Below are 24341 nucleotides of genomic sequence, written 5' to 3'. Positions count from 1 at the left end.
ATAGCTTTGTTTTTTTTGTTTTTTTTTTTTGTTTTTTTGGACATCTTTCTATCTCCAGGAGACTTTATTTAGTCAAGCCCAAAGCCCGACATGAAATGCAGGCTAAAAATGGGCTGCTGTTTTTTGATCAGTGTTTGCGTGTGCTTGGAGTCAAGAATGGGAGGCACAGCTCTGCCAGCCAGGCCTCTTTTCCCCACTTAGGGCCTTCTCCAAGGAGCCCACAGGGTTCTGTAAAGTGGTTTTAAAATAACCACTGACAAAAGGTTAAAACATAAATTCGAATACATTAATAAGAAAAACATGAATAACCCGCACCCAATAAAATGGACAAAGGAGCTCTTTAGCCTCGGCCGCAGAAGCGCAATGACCAAGTGACCGTCATGCGGAAAGCGTTGCAATAGGACGCACAGGTTAGGCCGCCGCTGTGGCTCTAAGGCCTACCACCTTCAGGAGTCTACCTGTGGCAAATGTGGCTACTGGGCCACGCAGAAGGGAGTGCTAAGGCTAAAATATGAGATAACTACCGGGACTGGTCGAATGAGCAACCTAAAAATTGTACGCTGCAGATTCAGGCATGGATTGCGTTCAAGGAACAACCCCTAAACCCAAGAGGGCAGCTGTTGTAGCATCTAGTTCATCTTAAGGATTTCAACGATTAGTCACACAATAAGTTTTTTTGATTTAAAAAGGAAAAAAAGAAAGAAATGAACTAAGGCTATAAACAGGCAAGTGTCTACTAATATATGAAATAATGCTACACCTACCAAAAATTATAAAAATGCAAAAGAAAACAATGGGATCCTATTTGCAGACAATCTTTTTCCTATTTTCAGACAATGTTTTCGGTAGAAATTTAAAAGGTGAACATGTTCAAAGTTAGTGAGAGTATGTGGAATTAGACAGTCTTACCTTTGAGAAGAACAAATTGTTACCCTCTTTTTGAAGGGGTACCTATTTCAATAGATATCAAAATAAAATGGTCATGCACATACACTTTTGACTCAGCATTCAAAAAAATTCTTCATTCCGGGAGTCCCCAAAATTGAAAAAAGTAATTGGCACAAGGTACTTGGTTTTAAAGGGCACCAAGGAAGAAAAAAAAGAAAAGAAAAAGGAAAAAAAGAAAAACGGTAAATACTCACTAGTAGAAAAATGATTGTTATGGTTCATGCATCCTACAGAATACTGTAGCATCATTAAAAAGACCAAGGTAAACCCATATGTACTATCATGTACAGAAAGATGCCAAGCATACCCTGTTAGGGGGAAAAAAAAAAAAGCAAGACACAGAACAATATGTATACTACTGTCTGTGTGTATACATATGCACATGTAAGTCTTTATATTGCATAAACATTCAGGATTCTGGAAGTAGATACAAAGAACTGTTAATAATGGCTTCCTCTAGGGAGAGAAGTTGAGAAGAATTCTACTTTTTATTTTAGATATTTTTGTATAATTTGATTTTTTACTAGCAGGTGAATTACTTTTATTATTAAAAGAATAAGAACTTTGTATTGCATAGCATGCTGCTTTTCTACATATAAGTTGCTTTAATGAGGAAACTTAAGCCTAAGTTACACCTAAGTGCAACATAGTATGCTGAACCCCACTTATGTACCCCTTTTCTAGTAAAGCCTTTAAAATGAAGGTGGCAGGCACATTTTATAGAAGTTCAGCACTTATACATTCTGAAGACAGAAAACATAAAATGCTTCTGATGATGGAAAGAAACATGATTTCAATAACAATAAAAAAGGATTTAGTGGCATTAATAAAGAACTTCCTTAAAACAGCAAGTCATGGTCAAAATAAGGAATAGGGTAAAGAGGACATGCAAATGAAAAGTAGTGAATATCGAAGCCTGGAAGTTTGCAGTGACCCCCCACATCATGCTCTCCCTACTTTTGAGAAAAATATCCCTGAGCAAAAGTGGATCAGCATACAAACCCATAAAAAAGAGAGGTTTGCATTTTAAGTTGTTTTGTATCTGTTGCAAGTATAAAGGTTAAATGGGTATTAAAAGAGCAATAATTCTTTCTTACTAAATTGTTATCCAAAGATAGAGTAAAATGTTCAAAATGAAGTAAAGACCTTATTAACAGAAGCTGTTGTCAGAGTTAAAAATCTAACTGTCTGAGTAGGAGCTTTTATTTATTTCTTTTTGAGCAAAAGGTGATGTTGTAAAATTGGAACCTTCTTACTCTGCCAGACTGAATGAAAACCTGTTAAAAGGCAGTTGACTAATTCTGGATTATTTTTATTATTGAGAAGACTTGGCTTACACTGAAGGGAAAAGGAGCAAAACAACTACACACATGTAGCTGCACGGGTAATTAAATAATTATTCATCACAAATAGTTAATCACCCTTTTAAGTGAAGAGGGTGGAACCCAAACTGCAGCTGTATTTTCCGATACTGAGCAAGAGCGTTCATCACCAAGTGACAGAGCTCATATAGTCTCAACATGTAGAGGCTCCACAGAGGGCGAAATCCCGTCTCTTAAGCACCGTTCCCTTGTTTTTATTCAGCATCATCCCAGCTTGGGCTTCCCAAGTTATTATAAGTGCTTGACCCAAGTCAGGGCTAGATTTATGAGTTGCAGTGTCTATTAAGCAATAATTTAATATGGAGACAGTATCAAGAAAGCCATGTCAAGAACACAGGCCCTGGAGTCTGACTGCCCGAGTTCAAGTTCTATTTCCTCTGATATCTGTGCCAACTTGGACAAGTTATTAAGCTTCTCCAAGTCTCAGTTTCTCGTCTATGAAATAGAATGGATCCCAGTACCCATCTCATGGGAGGAAGTATACCATATAAGTATTCAGTGAATATTAAAATTATCATTATTAATAAGATTTTTTTGTATGTCAAATAAATATTACATATCAACCACAGACAAAGAAATATATGCAGATGTAAAGTACATTTTTTCTGCTTATCTACCAAAAGCAAGGCCCCAGGCCAGGAGTTCTCCTATAGGTTTTCTCATTTATTCCTTACCCATGAGATATTCTTCTTCTCCTAGTGAAGCATTTAGGAGGTTTAGATAGGTTAAGAGATTTGCCAAAGATCATAAATAAATGTTTTAATCATAGATCTGAATTTAAACTTAATTCTTACTGACCTCAAAATACTTTTTCCCACTAGAAGGAGCTCTAGGAAACAAATACAAAGATGAGCTACGCATCCTTCTCTCAAAAGCTGTCCTGTAGAGAGCATAGGACATACACATATAAATGCATAAGTACATAAATTCAGAAAATCTACATTATAAAGTGAGCAGAAGAGGGAGTGATTACTTCCAAATGATGGGACAAAGGTAAGGCTCAGGGATGGGGTGGTACTGGAGCTGGCTATGTAAGATTTAGACATGAGGATGAGTAGAAAGGCATTACAGTTCATGGCACAGAAAGAGGAAAAGCAGGGGGTCAGAAAGGGTGGTCTTTTTGGGGAATACAAAGCAGGTTAGGACAACTGCAGTGCAGAATGTGTGAAATCAGATGAGACTGGAAAAATGGGTCATATGCAAGGCTTTGATCTCTCCAACTCTTCTATATCTACTGTAGAAGTCTAGAAGATTCCATGATTCTAATCTGTAGGAATGAATGTTATTAGGCAGCCTGGACAGGATCAACTGGATTCACTGCAAAATGCTTCACTGCAATTTTAATCATCATGAGCTTCAACCCTGTCACATGGGATGCATTACGACATACGTACTGTAATACATGTGGTAACCACTCGGGAAGACCACTCAGTAGCTTGACCATGGTTTTCTAACAAATCCGTGACAAAGACAGACTTCATGTCCTGTCAGTTTCTGTCTTTGCCTGCTTTGTGAAGTCATCAAAGCCTACAATCATCAGCCCAGTGGCCAGTGTCCTGTTTCCAAGAAAGCTCTCTGAAGACAATTCCCTCGGCAGCTTTTCTATTCAGTGAGAAGTAAAATCAGCCCATTTAGACATGAAGATGTGAGGAAAGGCATTTCAATACATGGCACGGAAAGAGGAAAGGCAGAGGGTCAGAAAGGGTGGGACTTTGGGGGGAATACAAAGCAGGTCAGGATAGATTTTGTGGAGACGGGAGCTTTGATCTCCAGTTTTAAAGGCAGTTCAATTTGTAGAGGGAAAAGGTCATCTCAATGGGGAGAAAAGTGATGAAGAATAAGAGACCTACATCGGTCAGAAGGGATGTTTTTAAGATTATGGAGAAGGGAGAACTACAATTGGATCTGTGTGGAAAAGTGGAAAGTATACTGAACCAGGAATCAGAAGGCTGTAATCTAGACCCATTTCTGAAAATAAATGCTGGAAAGTTGCTGATAAGATGGAATTGGCTAGCAGAGGAAAGGCCTAGAAATAAGACTCCAAATCCAAAGTGTCTTCCTACTAAATCATGTAGTAGAAAAATGCAGACACGGCTCACGAACAGGAAAAACCTTTCATTCTTCAGGTTGTGTTTTTAACTAAGCCATGTTTCCTTCAAGCATGTCTTACTTTTAGCTCCAGAAAACAATGAGAAGAGCCGGAGTGATGTAGAATCCATGGTGTGTGGCTAAAAAACACAACACTTAGGAAAATAGGTTCGGCCATTTGCTTACTCATGATGTTCCCTCCATATCTTCCCTCTTGCCAAAGACCTTTCAGGAAAAGTCTGTGATGGATGAGTGGTGTGAGAGGTAATGAACTGGCTGGGCTTTCATTTACTTTCGGGAGAAAGGCCAACACTTCACATGGCCTAAGTCCTTCATGGTGCATCTCTGAAAACTCATCTTGCTTCTTGCTTCTCCCTCAACCTCCGAGCTCTAGCCACAGGGGCTTTTTTCAGTTCCTCACACCGGCAGGCCCCACTGTCTGAGACGTCTAAACTCCTACTCATTACTCACAGCTCACTGAAACAGCACTTCCTCAGGGATACTTTCTTGACCCGTCCATCTAGGTCTGGTTTCGTTTGTTTTCATTCTTTTAAGACAATACTCTTCTCGTTTAAAGTACTCAGTCCATCTCCCCTAACAGAGCACAAGCTTCCTGAGAGCAGGCCGCTTGTCTGATGTTGCTCACCTCCACCAAATACCCAGACGCTGACATGTGGTAGGCTCTCAACTAATAATATGTGCTGACTAACCGGATAAACATTTTCTTCTTCAAAAATAAGGTACATCGCCCAATCGTGCACAGAGAGGAGTTAGAGTTTCAGTTATCTAGATGGGGGGGCAAATCGAACCTTAGTTATTAGTCATTATTTTAAACCAGATCAAGATAGAAAACAAATATAAGAATAAAAATCAATGATATTTTATAGGACATGTATCTTTTACATACTTTAAGCTAAGTAACTCAGAAAGTTTGATTTGGCAAATTCCAGGAAAGTATACTAATTGAAACTGAGCTGTGATGATGATGATGATGATGATGATGATTAAAGCATGGCGAAGATTGGCTAGATATCCACCAAACCACTTCCTCTTCTTTTCAGGCAGAATGTAGCTACACTTCCAAGCATTCTTGGCAACTATGGCCAAGTAAATGAGTCCCAGCCAATGGAAAATGAGTATAGAAGGAACACTATGTCGCATTTCCTGGCCGGGGCCATAACCATTCCCTTTCTACCTCACAAGGTCCTGATGCCCTTTGCTCATCTGCCAGATACAGAAAATCTAGCACAGGACCCCTAGGGAATGGTGGAACCAATGGATGAAATAAGCCAAGATTCCCGATTTGCCGAGTGGAAGGGACATGCCTCATACCCAATTGGTTTTTTCAGACAGAAATAAACTATTGTGTTAAATCACTGAGATTTGGGGGGTTGTTTGCTACAGCAGTTACCATTATTTGCCCAAACTAATACATAAGGTAAAACATTAAGAAAATTATATTTATTTTTTAAGTTACCTTTCTAGATAATACTTGAGATTAGAGCATAAGGTTAGATTTGATGAATCAGCTCTGCTTCTAACATGGCTTTCTACCCAGTTTTACTGCTCCATTTTTTCAGCAGCTGTAGATTCCCAGGGCTGGACAGGATCTTGGGCCCATTTTGTATAGTTCCTAACCAATGCAGAGAGCAGTCTTTGTCATCACAGGTCATCAATAGCCTCAACCCAACACCTTCGTAAGAGAGAACGCACCAGGACCCCTCGAGGTAGCTCTTCTCTGTACTAATTGTTATTAAATTCTTTCTTGTGCTGAACTCCAAATTTTCTCTATGGCTTTTTCCACGAATTTTCTTCTAACACTTAAATAAATTACTTTTAAAAAGGCTACTTTCTTCTATGTGCCTCTCCTTGCCTTCTAGTATGAGTCCCGTTAAATATAAATTGGGAGCAAGATAAGAGTGGTGAGGGACAATCACAGAGTCACTTAAGCTAAGTTGCAGAATATGCCAGAACATTTGAGAAAAAAAAATCATCTAAATTCATTTGTTATACAGGTGGTATATGGGGACTTGGAAATTATCTTCCCTACAAATGAGTCATTACAAGTCAGGTTTTATGTGATACTTGATTATTAAATGATTTGAAGTAACATATTGCCAAGGTTAGGGCCTTACTTTTAAGGATTTTGAATGTATTGCTCTGGATTGGGAATCTGGGCACCAGAGTTTAAAAAATAAATTGTCCAGGTGATTCTAATATACAGCCAGACTTGAGAAACAGTGTGATACACTTCTACCTATCAACTATTAATATAAATTATCCATATAGGAATATTGTAGAGAATAAAAATACAATATTGCTTATCAAGATATCTGTCCAAAAGAGCCTCTAAAATCAAGCCAAATTCATTTCTTGAAGAAAAGAACATTATCTTGTTATTATTTTCACTAACTGTTGGAGTGCCCTAAGGTAGACATTGATGATGAGTCTTGGTGAGAAACGCCTGGCTGGCGGTCGGCTCAAACAAGGACTTAGGAGCTGCACAAAACCTCCAAAGGAAACCACACCAACAAGCTACTTTATTTATCACACAGGAGAAGGCTAAAGCCCCTTACAGACATGGGAAATGCGAGCTTCACAAGGGCAGGAGCCAGTGTACCTTGTTACCAGCTCTGTCCCAACACTCACAATAGTGGCCCCAGCACCAAGAGCACATGTTCTCCTTAAAGATTCTTTGAAAGATCCTGAAACCAGTGGGGTGGGACACGAGAAAAGCTGCCCACTCAGCCATACAGGAAAGGAGATGGCTTTCAAGAGGCCCTGGCTATGCTTTGCTAATGAATAAGCTCATCTGCCTCCATCTGAGCAGGCTTCACTTAAAGGGCCGACAGGTGGTTACTTTGGCTTCAGAGCATCAGTGAAATGGTTGCTTATATCCCTCATCTGGGCCTCGATTTCACTCTCAGAACAATGGGTAAGGGAGATATGACTCCATTATCTTTACAATCTTCCTTCTAGATTTCTAAATTAAACAAAAGGAAAAGCTTCTCTGTGCCTCTGACTGCTGTGTACCAGCCCTCTGGAGCTAGCAGCCACCACAGCGGGGCTCCCTGTGATGTGGAGCAGTGCCCACCAGAGGGACTAGAGGCATGCTCACTTGCAGTCCCCGGCCTTGACCTTCCCCTTCTATTGAAGCCTCAAGGTGCTGCCACTTCTACTTTTTATAAAAATCTTCCGTCACACCCAAAAGTGAGGAAATTTTAAACTAAATGTAGCATCGTCTTTGTCTTGCACTATCCATGCAGCTGGTAACTCGAATGCAGGGCCTCAGGTATCCCAAAGGTCTTATTAACAGGGTGGGGTGATGGAGCAGAGGAGCTCGCTTTGATTTTACTTCATTTCGGATTTCAGCTCGTGCTATGAGTGAGTGTGGGAAAGGAGGGACACATTGTTCTCTTCTTGCTGGCTCTTTGCTGCTCCTCCTCGGGTTCTGAATCAGCCAGGTAGGTTTCTTTACTCCTAGAAGAAATCTGCAGATCGCTAGATGCTTTCCACTGTCCTGCACTGTGTTAGAGAAGGTGGTCCTACCAGAGGAACAGTAGCCCTTCAGAAGATGAGAGAAGGAGCGATTCTAAAATTCAGTAGGTGCAAATATGAATGCTTGCCTCAAGGCCTTTAACGAGAGGTTACTGAGGCCTTAAACAGAAAGGCGGAGTCACAGCCCTACTTCTCCCCAGCGACAGAAACAGCATGCCCGGCACAATCCGAGGTGCAGGCAGTGAGCCTGTGTTAGGCAGGAGGGGGGAGAGTTATTATGGTGCTGCTCCCGAAAGCCATACGTGTTGACTGTCACATGCTGATCCTATCTGATTGGAGCTGAAACTAGGAAAGATGGAAAACAATATTCAAAGTCAGAATCGTTCCAGGTATTCTATCCTTTCCCTGTTAAAATCTTGAAGGATGTTAAATTAATTGTATCCTATCCTAAAAGCTCCAAGAATAGAATCCCCACAATGAGGCTGCACGCAGTGCTTGGGCTGAGGGCACAGAACAAGGGGAAGGCAGTGGGAAGAGAGGCTGGTATAGGAACACAGGCAGGGCGCTTGGGCTCAGAAGGCATGGGGTCTGTCTTGTCTAGAGCTCATTCATTCAGTACACACCTAATACAACATCTACTATGTTTGAGGTACCAGGTTACGGCAGGGGATATACTAGTGTCCTCAATACAGCTGGAGGACAGAAACTTTCCCTGTCCTCAAAAAGTGGGATACAGACAAGTGAAACTCAAATGCATACTAAAAAATAATGAGTGCTATGAAGGGAGACCCACAGAGTTCTGTGAGCAGCACATATCTGTGGGACAAACAGCCTGGAGAGGCCAGGGAGGCTCCACAGAGAACATGAAAAAAATCAGCTGAGACCTGAAGGATGAGAAGGTGTTGGCTAGCCAAACGCCAGGGAGAGAGTGTTCTAGGCACAGAAAGATTATGCACAAAGGGCCGTGGGTAGAGCAGTCATGGTGCAACTGGAAAGCTAAAAGTAGCCCAATGGGATTAGAGCATAAAGTGAAGCGATGAGGCTGCACAGATCTAGAAGATCTGTCTTACCTCAGCCACTTAGTCTCAGGAGCTCATCTGTTCAGTACCTTACATCACTGGCTCAGGCCAGTGACAAAGGGTCACATAAACAAGTGTGTATTAAAATATGTGAAGAAACTTTGCTTTTATATAGAGAATAACTAGGAACAGGAAACATTGGGAAGAGGAACCCAGTGAAGGGTTTTAAAAAGGGGTTTGAATTTCAGAAAAATCTTTCATTCTTCCTTTAGGAAGGTATTTTGGAGTAGGAGGCAAGTGCACAACTCTAGGTGACAAAGGGGCCTGAGGGAGCAAAGGGTGGGGGGCACACATTTTTCCCAGATGCAGGGCCTTGATCTGCAGGATGAGCTATTGTGGAGAGGTGATAGGTGGTCTCTTAGGGCTCCTTCCACTCTGAGAGCTACATTCCATGACAGGACAGATCACAAGGTGCAGAAAAGGCCAAAAATTAGTTATCTGCTTGCTAGGTTTTGGGGTGGAAGGTGGGAATTATGGCTTACTGAGTGGGATTATTAATTTTTTTTTACTTTAAAAGTCATAAATCTGAAGCTTCTGAAGTGTTTTTCTTTACGGTTTTTCTACTTGGGTCAATGAAGTTGGGAAAACCAATGAAAACCACTGTAGCTCACTGGAATAAGAAACACTAAGCTAGATGCTAACTTTTTAAATTTTTATATGTGTATGTATATTCATTTTAAAAATCAATTGGCACAGAAGGATATAAAGTAAAAAGTAAAACTCCTTCTCAGAGCTAACTACCAAAAAGTTGGCTATTCCTACAAATTTTCTGTGCCTGTATATATGTGTGTGTGTGTGTGTGTGTGTGTGTGTGTGTGTGTGTGTTGGGGGGTGGGAGTGGGAGGTATGCACACACACACACATTCACACATAAACACTCATTTTTAAAGTTTTTCTTTAAACACAAACAAGAACCTTTATGTAGTGTTCTGCACCTTGCTTTTTCTTAAATTCGTTTTTATTGGATATCTTATAGCACATATAGATTTACCTTATTTTTCTAGTAGCCTCCATCTTAGTGGATGAATTTACCATATCTTACTTATTTTGTAATTTTACTTAACTAGCCTCTTTACACTTTTACAAACAATGCCACAGTGTGTATTCCTGATCAGGTATTGCTGTGCCCTTTTGCAAATCTATCAAATAGCATATTGCTGTTTGAAATTAAATCCTGCCAAATATATGTATAATTAAATTACCGAAAGAGAATACTAAATTTTGTTTCCAAAAGATTGCATCAATTTTGTACTCCAAACAAAAGCACATGACAATACTACATGTTTTCCCACATCTTTGTCAAAACCAACTATCAAACTTGTAAATCACAGCCATTCCGGTAAGGGGAAATGGCATTTTAAACTGCATTTCTTTAAATAAAATAAGGTAAAGCATATTGTTATAGGTTCAATAGCTATTTTCATTGCCTCTTCTATGAATTACCTGTTGATGTCCTAATTTTTTTTTTGTCTAATGGATGGTGTTTTTAAACTTAATTTTCATGAGATCTTTGATCATGACAATTATTGGCTCCCCATTTATTATTTTTGTTCACATGAACAAGTCATTGAGCCTCAGTTTCCAAATGCGTAAGGATTAGAAAAGATAATGGACGTGAAAGCACACTGAGAACTAGAAAGCACTGTATAGATGCATAAGTTATATTTTATAAAGATGTCTTCCCTGGAGTGTTTCAAATCATTTCACATATATAATTTGGCCACACAGTGGGACAGATTAAGACAAGTGCTTACTGCCATACAATAATGACGACGATGATGATGATGATGATAATAATAATAATAATAATAATAATAATAGTAATAAAACCCTTTAAAGGGATAATAATAATAATAATAATAATAATAATAATAATAGTAATAAAACCCTTTAAAGGGATTCAGGATCCCGGGCATGTCTTTGTGAATGGACAGGCACGTTCAATTGCTCCAGGGCTAGTCAGTGGAGTCAGGGGGACGCCGCTTTCCTGATTTCCAATTCAATGTACTTTTCATCAAGCCAGACATGTTATAATAATGGTTAAAAAACCAAAAAAAAAATGACTCATTATGGATGAGGTAACATATTAGGTTGCAATAACAACCAAGGTTAGAGGGCCCGCAGGCTGGGAGGTTCAGCGAAGTCCTATTGTGATGGGGCGGCCCACAGAGTAGCAGCCACAGAAACTGAGAAGGGGTTCCAAAGACTGATGACGCAACACTCGCAGTCAGCACTGGCTAGACCCGGATTCATTCTGGTCTATAGGAGAGAGCTTGAGAAAACAACGGAAAAGAGTACTGGCGAGGTTCAGAGAAAATGACTAAAAGGTTTGGGAATCGGGGGCTGTGCAGCAGGGTTATAGAAACGGGGATGATCTGGCCGGTACGTAGCCATTTACCCCACAGCCACCCCTTTGGAGCTTATGTATATGGCTTTGTAGCCAGTGACCTCATCTTTGTTCAACTGAGTATAATCCATCAGTCAGGAAACATTTATTGAGTGCTAACTATGGCATGCAATGAGGAACAAGATATTTTCCCTGCCCTTAGGGAGAGTTTATAGCTAATGGGGTACATAAGATATAAATAGGTAATTTATATACAATCTCCTAAGTGGTATGGTAGGGGAGAAGCAGAAGATGCCATCACAGAATGCTGGGGAGGAAGTCATATAAGAATCCCACTCACTCTAGAGGGGAAAGTAATGTTTAAATTGAAGCCAGAGGGAGGATAATTCTTGGCTAGGTGATGGAGATAGAACTGAGAAAGTTGTGCGTTCCAAGAAAGAAAAGTGTTTGCCCAGCTCCAGAGGTAAGCAACAACGTTCCCATTTTGGAAGTGTGTGTCTATGTACGTGTGCGCATGGGCACACACATGCGCAGGTATGGCTAGAGGCTTATTATATGCCGGTCTGAGGAGTGTGAACTTTATTTTGAAGGCAATAAAAAAAAATCACTGAAGGATTTCAAAGGACTTGACATGTAAATGAAGGTCGATATACAGGAAGCAAAAATATGACATCTGAATTTGGTAAGTGGATAAGAGGGGAGAGGGGAAGAAGGCCAGAAACCCAAGACAACTCCTGTGCCCTTGGTTAGGGCAACCGGGCAGTGCCAGTCACTGAGCTGGGCCCAGGCGGGAATGGGTTTGAAAGAGAGACTTGTGGGCTCTGTTTCGAAAGCGTGGAATTTGTGGGCCTATAAGCCTGTTTATGAAGATTTTCTGGTAAGCTGATAGATACATAGTCTGGAGCTCGGAGAGCGATCTCAACGGCAAACCGCAGCCAGAGAGTTTTCAGCACATAAATAATATTTATAGTCATGGGAGTAGATGGAATCACTTAAGAGAGTGCAGAGTGAGACCAGAAGAGGGATTAGGGCAGAACTCAGAAAAATACTGAATTTAAGGAATGAAGAGAAGAAAGGACATCTGTTAAAAGAGTGTGGGAAGTTTGAGTAGAGGGGTAGGAAGGAAACCCAGCAATGTGCAGTGTCACAGAAGCCAAAAGAAGAACACATTTCAAGGAGATAGTGTCAACAGTTGTAAATGCTGCAGGGGGCTCAAGAAAGACAAGGGCTGAAAAGCTCTCAGTGTATTTAACATCGAAGAAGCGAGTGGTGATGTCCAGGAGTGCGGTGTAAGTGGGGAGGTGGGGACAGAGCCAGACTGCAGGGAGCTGAGGTGTAATTAGGAGGTGAGAGAGCAGAGAGAACAACACTTACATGTGTGCGTGTGCGTGCATGGGTGATGCACGCACACACAGACTTGCACATATTTAGACCTAGGCAATTTTATTACACACATAGATTCATGTGTCCATCACCACAGGCAGGATACAGAGCAGGTCCCTCACCACAAGACCCCTCCTGGTGCCCTTTTATAGCCACACCCACTCCCACCTGTTCTTAGTCCCTGACTCCTCCCCTCAACCCTACCACCTGACAACAACTCATCTGTTCTCCGTTTCTCTAATGTCATTTCAAGAATATTATATAAACAGAATCATACAGCATGTAACCTTTTGGGGTTGGCTTCCTCCACTCAGCATAATTCATCCAAGTTATATGAATAGTTCATTCCTTTTTATTGCTGAGTAGCAGTCCAGGGGAAGACTGTACCACAGTTTAACTATATACCTGTTGAAGGACACCCGGACTTCCAGTTTGGGCCTATAGATGAACATAGCAGCTACGAACAGATTTTTCAGTAAACAAGTCTTACTTTCTCCGGGATACGTGCATGTTTAGTTTTGAAAGAAGCTCTCAAACTATGTTCTAGCATAGCTGCACTATTTCACATTTCCCCCAGCAAAGTGCTAGTTTCTTTACATCCATTCCAGCATTGAGGTTCAACATCATTAGCCAGTAGGGAAACGGAAGTTAAAAGTACGAAATATCACTGTATGCCTACCAGGATGGCTAAAATAATAATAAAAAAATAGTAACAACACCATCAAGGTACCTATGTGACACGTCAGCATATTGATGGTACATGAAAGCTTGGGAGGTACAAACGCCTGACAGTGACTAAACAGAAAACTGAGGGAGAAAAGTAGCTTAGAACCACCAATTTTCGGGGTCATGAAAGAGGGAGCAACACAGCAAATGAAACTGAGAAGCACATGAACAGAAAATCAGAAGGCTGGAGATGTCAAGGAAGCTGCGGGGAGAGTTTTTAAAGGATGACATGACCCTCCTCTGCTGAGAGGACATGGCACATGAACACTAATAGTGACCTAGGATTTTGGCAACATGGAAGTCACGAGTCACAGATGTCCTCAGCCACAGTAGTTGAAGCGCGAGTGGTGGTAAGAGGGGCCAGGAAGAAGGAGAGGCAGAGTGTGAGGTGAGGAAATGGAGGCAGCTTATGTAATGAACAGCCTTCTGGAATCTAGCTCTGAGGAAGGGGAGAGAAAGCAAGAACTCGAGAGAGCTGTGCAGTCAATGGAGGGAAAAGATATGCCATGCTAGACCATGACTGGATGCTGATGGTAAGAATCCAATCAAGAAGGAAGGGCAGAAGACAAAGGGTAGAGAATGAATGACCTATGAAGTGAGGGCCCTGAGGGGGTGGGGAGATGGGATCAGCACATGTGTGTAGACCAATTGGCATTTGATAATCTGACAGACCCTTCTGTTATTGGAGCAGAAGGAACCGTGAGGCACAGGTTGCATGGCAGAAGCTGAGGGAGTGTCTTCTAGTGGCTTCCATTTTCACTGTGAAGAATAAGGCAGCCATTCCTTGAAGAGAAAGGAGTGGGGATGGGGAGCAGTCAAAACTTGGGGTTGAGTGGAGAAGGTAGGTAAGAATTGAAAACAAAGTGTAAGAATGTAAGCTGTGACAGGGAGCCAAGGTTTGTTACAATTAAAAATGATATCAACATGCCTGGCTGTGTGCTTTTCCACGTTGATGAGCAAAAGACAAGTGGTTGGGTTCATCCAGACTGTAGTATTGCCAGGAGTGTGACAGGATGGAAAAACAAAGGATTGAGGGAAGGAATTATAATATAAATTCTCATAGTGTATTTATAATCTATTTTTCAGAAAGGGCATGGTATGATAAGTGTCTTCAGGGTGAATCTCAATAATAACAGCTGGCACTTATTAAATATTGATTAGGAGGCAACACCGTGTTTGGCACTTGACCCACATGCACTCATTTAATCTTCCTGGTAAGTCCCACAAGGTAAGTACTATCAACCTCCTTTTATAGATGAGAAATCCTTGCTTTAGAGAACTGAAGAACCTTGACTCTTGTCACACAGTAGAAAGCAGCAGGGTCAAGGTTGAAATCAATGTCTCTGATTCTAAGGTTGAGTTCTATGCACGGCCTTGCAGCCTTCAGGTACGTGGGAACAGCCACGTGGCAACAAGGATGGTCCTGAACGTCAGAAGACACTGAGTTTGGAGTTTGGCATCCTGACGCTTCCTGATGTGAATCTGCAATTGCAGGTGAAGCCAAGTACACTTCAATTGCAAAAGACATAGTATTTTTACAATTGGCTATTGTTACCATATTATTTCTACCGAGGGCACATGAATACTATATTACTCTCATAAAGATAAAATATGCTACATGGGCTGTTGGTGCAGGCAAATCAGGGGATTCAGGTATAAACTTTTTCTGTGTTCCACTTTCACGTTGGAAAGATTGGTTCAGGTCATTTTCTCCACAACCCCATCCTGGACAAGTGTCCTGTTCACCACATCTCTGTTGAGTGGTTATCTAGTTTCTATCCATTTTCTTCCAGTGGCAGGATGTTCCTGTTTCACATGGTGTGTTCAATTTCTTTGGATAGCTCTCAAATGTCCACTTCCTTTTAATGCAATGCACATTGCTGAGGGCTGACTATGTCCCACAAATGGCACTAGCCACTGTCCCAAAAAGTTTTATTTGATATTCACAAAACTCTTATAGATATTGTTATAGCCATTTTACATAACGAAGAGATTGAAAGCCCTGTTTACCTCTCTCAGTGGTTTCTGCCCAATAAATGAATACACACAGGACCAGTCTAACTACCCTTTCACCCAGTACTGTCATTCTGGGTCCAGAAGGGCCTTTCACCAGAGTCATGTTTTAAATATAACTTGAAAAGGGGATTGCTCAACTCCTTTGAAAGTGTAACCCATTGCCTAACAGCTGAAAGTGTCTCCTCCATTACTGGAATTGGCTGCCCAGTACAGGGATTACTGGAAAGGGATGTTATGATTGAGACACTTACTCAAAATGCAAATTTTCAGGAACATTTTGAAAAGGACAGTGGGCTTCATCTAATAAGGACGTGGGTGCAGAAACAGAAAGGAGTGATGAGAATGCGGGGGAGCAAGGCTGAGGTAGGATGGGTGTGGAGCAATGGTGGTGAGGTCAGGGGGGCAGTGAGGAGGGGTTTTTTTTTTTTTTTTACTAGAAGGGAAAAGCAAATAGAAGCATCGAGCTTTCACTAAAAGCCCAGGCTAAGCATCGCTTGGTCTGCTCCAGCTGTGTCCAACTCGCTAGAGTCTAGGAACCGGAGTCTGAGCTCTTTCTCTGACTCCGTAGTGGATTCCTTTGGGACCCTCACCCTCTTCACTGAAGCCTCATTTCTACCATCCATGCTTATGGATTTGGATACAAAATGAGAGCTCTTGCTGGGGACCCTTAAAGAGGTTCCATTTTCTGCCTCAGTTCTGGCCCTCACGGACTATCCATTCTCACAGGTTATTGCAGATTCATTTTGGATAGAGAGACCGCAATGTTCCAAAGAAGTGCTGCTATGACAGCTCCTGGAAACCCAAAGCATTGCTTTCAAATTTACCAAAAGTCCTTGAATTTGAATAACACCTCTGAGGGGGGGTATTAAAAAAAATCAGAGCACTCTCTCTCTCCCTCCAAACCATTTACAAATACATCCTTTTCAGACAGGAAACTGACTTACAGATTCTCCAGTGTAAATGACAGGTTAGAGCCACAACGCCTTGCATTCAAATCCTCTGACCAGCTCTGTGTTCTCGGGCAAGTCCTGTAAGCCCTCTGAACCTTGGTTTCCTCACAGTAAAAACAAATGCAATCAAAAACAAAAACCCTGTACAACAAGCTCAAATTTAGGTCAGACCTGTTTTATTAACGCTAGAAAGCATTAAATAGTGATTATTGTTAGTGTTCCTTAGTCCAACAATTAATGGACATCACCTATACCAGGACCATGTTGAGGGCTAAAGGTGCAAAGAAATGAGTGAATTACCTCTGGATGGCAATGAAACATATACTATAATGAAAGTTAGAGAACGATAAAAGTCATACAGCTCATTTCACTTCTGCTTAAAATAGACCGAAGAGAATGATCTAATACGCGACCTTACTTTACTCCACTAGAATTGGGAAATGGGTTTTAAAATTTTCCTTCAACTTTAGAACATGCAACATAACTTATTATGTCTTTTAAATGAAGCGCTACATCTCTCCTTAGGCCAATTTCTTTATTTAGGGCAATTGAAATTTTAAACACTACACTAGTAGAATGATGCTGATCTATTGCATGCATCCAGAAGAAAGTGGTCAAGATGGTAAGGGGCATTGATGGCAGGACAGACAACAGCTGGACGACGAAACTAGAATTTGGCCAGCACGAGCAAGATTCAGATGACTTGAGAACTTCAAAGAGCTAAAAAGCTTTCAAGTGGAAGATGTATTAGCTGTCTTCTCAGCTGTCCTCTGGGTGGACCGATGAGTAGATATTGCAAGGAAACAGACTTCTGTCCAAAATAAGAAGTAACTTTATAACCTTCAGAGAATTCAACCTTGAGAGCTAGTAAATTTCCCATCACTGGAACTACAGTTACTTACAAGACTATAGTGGTAAATCCACTGCAACACAGCTTTGCAAACTCCGTTACAAAATGACTCCTTTTGCAAAGTGACTACGCGCCCTTCTGTTTGTTTCTTTTATAAATTGTTCACTGGGCTAACTGGCACAAAATGAAAGTAGACCTCCATGTGCCAAGACCCACCCATAGAAAGAGAACCAAAGGGCACACTTGATGAGTTTGAAGGGGCCTTTTATGTAGGACTCAGTGGGCCTCTGCCATCGTCAGATCTCAAGGTGATCCCCATCCCTTCCTGATTTTCTGCTGTCACTTGTGCTGGATGAAATCATTCATTGTCCTCAAAGTCTGCTTTACAATGAATGCGGTTTTACTCACCAAGGGAATGTGTATGCAATAGACACTTTATCCAACAACCCTGTCTCCTGAGCACATTATGATCAGGTACTCTTTCGGAAGGGGAGGTGGCAAATTATTTCAAACTGCATGAATTTCTATAAGTGCAATAGCATTCCTCGGTTTTTAAAGGGCATTTTTTTTTGAAGTTGTCATTTGAATGCAAACTCTTTGGAAAACATGCATAATAATCTTAATGATCCCATTGAATAGTTTAAATTCAAATTGTGGAGCATTTGAAATACCATGCTGGCAGCACTTTCCATAAATTACTCTCAAATTCAATACCTCCCTAGACACACACACACACACTCACACCCAGTACCAGACTCAAAAATCTTTAAATTACAGATTCTCTTTTCTTGTTCTATTTACACTGCTATTTGGTTATAAATTAGTACTGTAATGTCTGCTTATAAATTTCCATACTATTTTTCAAGAACATAATTTTGTGGTAGGCATACATTTTTATTTCCCCTTAGGGTAAATGAAGCTTTGTTTTGTGGTAAGGTTCCTAGCTTTGCCGTGAGCTTGTGCTTGTGTTTGAATGCACACATGGGCGTGTGCCTTGGTGTTTGCTAAATCAAGTCTGATTTACTCACTTAACCTTGCAGCTGATTTTGTACACGAGTGTTTTCAGGAAATTTAATCGTTTACCTTCCAATGCATTCTGCATACCAGCATTTTTAGGAAAAGCTGGGAGGCTGAATAAAAGGTTACTTTGGCTAGAGGGACTGCTCACCTGGAATTTTTATAATGAGCTCCCACCTCTAGCAGAATCAGACTAATTACATGTTGGGAATTTAATGGCAAAAGGAATCTCTTATATATATATATGAGAGGAAAGATCTCGTTTTCATTTCATTTCTAGCATTTTTGAAAATTAATATTTGTTCGCACAGCTTGTCAGTAAGATTTTAGAAACCAGAAAAAGCATATCAATGCACTGGGAAATATTCTGTTTATAATATATGGCCCAAATAAAGCAAAGCATAGTACAGGCATTGTGCATCAGAATCCCAAGCTTGTGCAATTCACAAATTTAATCACCACTTCACTCCGAGGGAAAACTTCCCCCTAGTTTTGAAAATATGGGTGTTCTGTGCCACAGAATTGCACTGAAATCTATCCCCTTCCAGTGGAGAACAGTTGAAATGTTTGATGCCATTTAAAACGTCAATGAAAGAGTAATGATTAGCTACTTGGGAATAATTAGAAATTATTTTTTAGGCTGATTAAAGGCTGTTTTGATGTGCTAACAGTCCCTAATGAAATTTACAATTCACTGATTGAAGAAGAGAACAGTTGATACAAGTACTGTAGACTACAAGTGTTGGCATTAACTAGTTAAAATGATCATTACTGTATTGAGTATATTAGTGTTTAGAAGCTATCTCACAATGTTGTTTATTTTCCTTAATAATGATTTTGAAAAGGCTAACTGAAATTTGTAATTTAAAGTCTATTATATTCAAGGGACAGCAGAAACCCTCTCCAGTGTTCTAGAGGTCAGGAAGAATCATCAGTATCATCAACAAATATTGACTGAATTTTCCCCGTAGTGTGAGGCCTGTACAAGGAGCTGCAGGGGAGGCAGAGAGACATAAGATGTGGTAAGGCACTTAACAAATACTGGGGGACCTAGGGCTGTGACATGCTTAGATCAATAGCTACAAAATCAGTCCCTCCATCTCATGTGACCTCCCCTGCCCAACCGTCAAAGACAGATCATATACCCAACCAGGCACTTAACATTCTGCATGTTCGTCTCTCTGGATGGCTCTCTCTTCCCAATGGTGAGTTCTTCAAGGGCTGGGGGTTGTGTCTCTTTCAACCTTGTACCCACAATGCCCAGTACAATATTTGAAATTTGGAGGGTGCTCAGTAATATTCACTGGATTGATGAATGGCTGAAGACCTTAGGTAGGCAACTGAAATGCAGGGGTAAGGAAGCTAGACTCATAGTCAGAAAATGATGTCGGAGCCCTGTTTCAGTTTCTTAGCTCTATGGCCTACGTTCTCTGAGCCTGTTTTCTCGTGTTTAATCTAGGAGCAACACCTGCCTTGTGGGACTACTGTGAGCATTAGATGAAAAACAACTTTAAAAAAAAGTTCTTCGGGCACATGCATTTAAGTATAAGGTACTATTATGCTAAACAATTGATACAGGTGGTAAATGCTAAGAGATATATAATTAACATAGATGGAAAACAGGTAGATGATTAAGTGAAATTACATAATACCGTCCAACGGTAACTCGGGGAATTGGGAGTGAAGCTACTCTTTTCTGAAAAACAGCCCCATTAATCATTTTCTTCCATGTGAAGGTAACACAAATATCATACAACAAACTGGTTGCTACACGTAGGAAATTCACGTAACTCTTTTACCTGGAACACTTGCATTCTTACTGGGCTTCGGTTTACTAATCTGCAAAAAAGAGGGGCCTGGGTAAGCAAGTCTCCAAGGTCCTTTGTAGTTTCAACGGCATTACTATTGATTGCCACTCAATTTTACCAGCCAAGTGGATTTAAACTGTCCAGAGGTACAGTGGTGCTTCTTTCATAGCTTTTAAATATCCACCTTTTTAGGAAAGGAAGGACATCAGCAACATGGCTTTTCCCTTGGCTGTTACTTTTTGTGGTCTCCAAACAATGGGTTTGGTCTTTGCAGTGAATCCCATTAAGGTGCTAGAGAAAGGTGATGAGTCCAAGACTGTCACATAGGCAGAAAAACCTATGAACCTGAAGATATGTTTAATCTCTTCAATTCCCGAATTTTCTGTGGAATAATATACATGTATTAAGAATGCTCAATAAGTCCTTACTGTTAGGAAGGATTTCTTTCCCTTTAATCCCAGAAGTTGTAAAGGAGTACAACATGAAAAATAAATGCTTAGAAATTAGAAGTCTTCTTCCTTCTTTCCCCCCGGTCAAATCCTACTCCACTGTCAAGGCCTGGCTCAAATGCTAGGAAGTTTTCTGGGTGCTGGTCCCCTCTGACCCCGACCCTTTTCTCTGAGCTCTCACCACTGCCCGAATCTCTCTCGCTGATAGATTTTGCCTCGTACTAGAATTGTGTGAATGTCTGGGGCTCGCTTCTCATTTATCTAAGGGCTCCGTGGGAGCATGGACTGAGTCTTATGCTGCTCTGTGTCTCTCACAGCAGACCTTTGTACACAGAAGGTGCTCATGCAATGGCTCTTACAATCGACAGATAATTTACTCATCAGTGAAAAAAGAGATATATGTTTAGACGCTCATTTTTCCCAAAGTGAGGGGGACAATAAACCCCTCCACTTCCTGTATTCTCCTCTAGAAGAACTCAGAAACACTCGTGAGCAAAATCCGACAGCACATTTCACAAAAACAACCTTCTTCCTTTTATTTTACTTTGAACTTAATTAATAATAATGCTTAACCTGCCACCTCTTATTTACACTGGCAAGTGGGTGTGGCTTATTGATCGGTGAAGGAGGAGTGAGTTCCAAAAGAGGCTTTGACAACAAGCACTTTCTGGGAGAACACAGCGTTATTCCAGCGGCTTTGTTGGAATGACCTGCAGACGCTGGCTGGCCAGACTCAGGCCAATCTAGCTTCCTGCCACTCGTGCCAATTTCCTAATGATCTGATAGGAATGTGCCACAACCCTCTAAAGAACAACGTCTTTGTCTCTTCTCTGGTCTTAAAAATGAGGTAAGATGTAGTGGGGAAAAATGCACCCTTAAAGGAAAATGCAGCAGGGTTGTATAATGTTTTACACACACATAGGGCCCCACTGAGTTTCTAGCAAAATTCTTTAACGGCAATAGAATGCTCAATAAACAACTGTTAGTTGCCAAGTATGTAGCTTCTATATCTAGAAACATAGGATATTCTAATCACCACATTATCAACCAATGCCAATAATGTATTCACAGACCTAGGGCCAACAAATGTAATTCATTGCTATGGGCTAAATTGTGTCACTCCCTCCCCCACAAATTCTTATGTTAAAGCCCTAACTCCCGATGTGATAGTATTTGCAGATGGGGCCTTTGGGAGGCAAGTAGGTGTACATGAGGTTATGAGGGTGGGGCCCTCAGGACAGGATTGGTAACCCTATAAGAAAAATACCTAAGAGCTTGGCTCACTCTCCTGTCCCCCTCCCCCGCCTCAGGCATGTGAAGACACAGTGAGAACACAACCTCCTGTAAGCCTGAAAGAGAGCTCTCTCATCAGAGACTCACAATGCTGGCATCTCCATTTTTGACTTTTCAGCTTCCAGAACTGTGAGAAATACATTTCTATTGTTTTTGCCACTCAGCCTATGGTACCTTGTTATGGCAGCCTGAGCTGACTAATACATTCTTCTTCTTTTTTTTTTTAAGTACTAGATATCCACCAGGGTGAGAAGTATTGCTCTGGCACTATCTTAGGAGATATGGAACAAGGTCTGGGGGGGGGGTGAATAGGGAAAAGAGACACAAAGAACAATTGGAAAAGTGAGCTTGCTTCCAAGGAGCACGCACTCTGCGTACATGAGGGTGAGGCTGTCTGCCACTGTAAGGTGGACACAGTACTGGGTTACAAGCAAGGTGAGGGTGAAACAAAAGCATAGGTAAAAGCCCTGGGATGCGGGGTAGGGAGTGCATGTCTTCAGTTGGAAGGACACAGGGAAGGATTCTCAAAACAGTGGTAATCAAATTGGGGCCTGAGGGTTATTAAAAAAAAAAAAAAAAGCCTTGCTGATTAGAAAAAAAAAAAAATCCTGCCTGATGACAGGCCATCTGTTAGCTTGAATTTATTTAAGAGAAAGGTAGAGGCTAAGATTTCCAGCGCAGGAAGCAGCTCAACATTGTGCTCTAATCCTGCCCTAATGCCTCAGGTTCCAAAGCCCTTGGTTTTCAGAGCCTTGGTTTTGTTACTTTGTAAAAAAAAATAAAATAAAATAGTAACCATCCCTACTATTCTGTCAGAAGTGGGAAAAGAATGAATGTGTGGTATTAGGAGAAAATAAGACCTCCCATACCACCCACTGCTACTGGTCTCTTCCTCCATGAAGACTTTCTTGTTGAATGCTCCTTCACCCAAATGTCCCTACTCCTTACCCCCGTTCTTTCCTCTGAGGCCCTGGCACATTTAGCGCTATCTATTTTGTGGAAAAACAAAAAACAAAAATCAACTTTTTGTATATTTCCTGTGCTTTTTTAATACAATTTAGAGTGTTTGCGTAATTCGATTAAAAATATAAATTTTCACTTTTTTGGGGGTAAATTTCAGAAGGTTGTTTTCCTTTTAGCTAAAGTACCCCAATGGCTTTATTAATATAAATTGTCTCATATATCTTTTAGCATTATTAAAGAGCCCATAAAATAAAAATAACTTCAGTAGAAGATATTTGCCATCCTTTCAAAAATTATTTGATATAATTTAAAAACTCATTACACATGTGAGCTTGTGATTTTCCGATTGTTTAAAGAGTTCTCGAGGCATCCACTCAATGGTGAAACCCCTAAGCAAGTCTTTCCCCTTCTCTTGGCATCCTATTTTCCTGTATTGTAAATGTAGGAGACTGAATTATTAAATAATCTTGACATTAAAAAAAGTAAACAAATATGTTTTGAAGACCTACAACATACATCCTTGTCACTATGAAGCATTCAGAAAGAGCGCTTGTCTCACTGTAGTGATGGCGCCCACCTCAGCTGACATCTCCTGATTCTGTAGGCAGGTAGCAAAAGAGAGACCCAGGAAGCAGACTTCTTTTTTTTCCTTTCTTAAGTTAAGCCTGGCTGTGAGAGGGAATTACTATGTCTCATTCAAAGTCATCAGAACATCAGAGAACTTTCATTCAAATTCCCTGGCAGTTTTCATCTGCAAGTCAGGTCTGTGTGTTTGACCTTGAGGGCTGCAGCTCTTATGATAATTCTATGGCTGGAAGGTAGACAGCTGGCTTCACTTTCACATCTTTCCCTTCCATCTTTTATATTTACATTTCAGCAATGACTGCTCTTAGGCTCCAGAAGCCAAGTTCTCTTTGCTTCTTATACACACTAAGAGTCCCAAATTCAAGGTGTACCTAAGGACAGAGTCAAAGGCCATCTTGGGAAACACTGGGATCTAGAGTGAAATGTGGTTCCCCTCTAACTTCCCTGCTGCTCCCTGTAAACATTGAGGCAGTAATAGACTCATTTATTGTGATAAGAACTATGGAAAAAAACAAAGATGAATAAAATGTGACAGCCCCCTACACCAACCCAACATATACACTCTCTAAGGGTTTTAATCAGTAAGAGGATATGTCAAAGACTCGAATAAGTGTCATACCAGTTGTAGAGGGTTAAATCCTATGAGACAGAGAGAAAAAAAAAAAAAAAAGCCTTGCATGTTCAGGAAAGGCCACATCAATTTGGAGAAGTTCCAAGAAAGTTTTTTTGTTTTTTTAAAGATTTTTGTTGGGGAATTGGGGGGATGGGAACAGTGCTGGGAAGGGGAACAGACAAGTTGCTGTCGTTTTGTTCTTCAGTCTAGTTGTGGAGGACGTAGCTTCACTGGCCCAAGTTGGCACCATCATTGCACTCTTCCCAGGAGAGGCAGATCAGTTGCTGGCTTCTGGACGGCTGCTCACTGTGGCTGCTGGCCGCTCACGCTGGCTGCTGGCTACATA

The 24341-nt window shown here is 40.9% G+C and overlaps 1 protein-coding gene and 1 pseudogene across 3 annotated transcripts in view; one reads left to right on the top strand and one right to left on the bottom strand.

Annotated features, from left to right (window-relative positions):
- Positions 1-24341, bottom strand: part of LPP (LIM domain containing preferred translocation partner in lipoma) — a 663248-nt gene that overhangs the window by 72958 nt on the left and 565949 nt on the right. The gene's annotated exons all lie outside the window — the stretch shown is intronic.
- On the top strand, positions 364-643 carry LOC109371214 (60S ribosomal protein L37 pseudogene; annotated as a pseudogene).

Source organism: Hipposideros armiger, unplaced genomic scaffold, assembly GCF_001890085.2.
Source record: "Hipposideros armiger isolate ML-2016 unplaced genomic scaffold, ASM189008v1 scaffold_14, whole genome shotgun sequence".
Lineage (NCBI taxonomy): Eukaryota > Metazoa > Chordata > Mammalia > Chiroptera > Hipposideridae > Hipposideros > Hipposideros armiger.
Note: the sequence above shows the minus strand (reverse complement) of the source record. Positions and strands in the feature narration are given on the sequence as shown.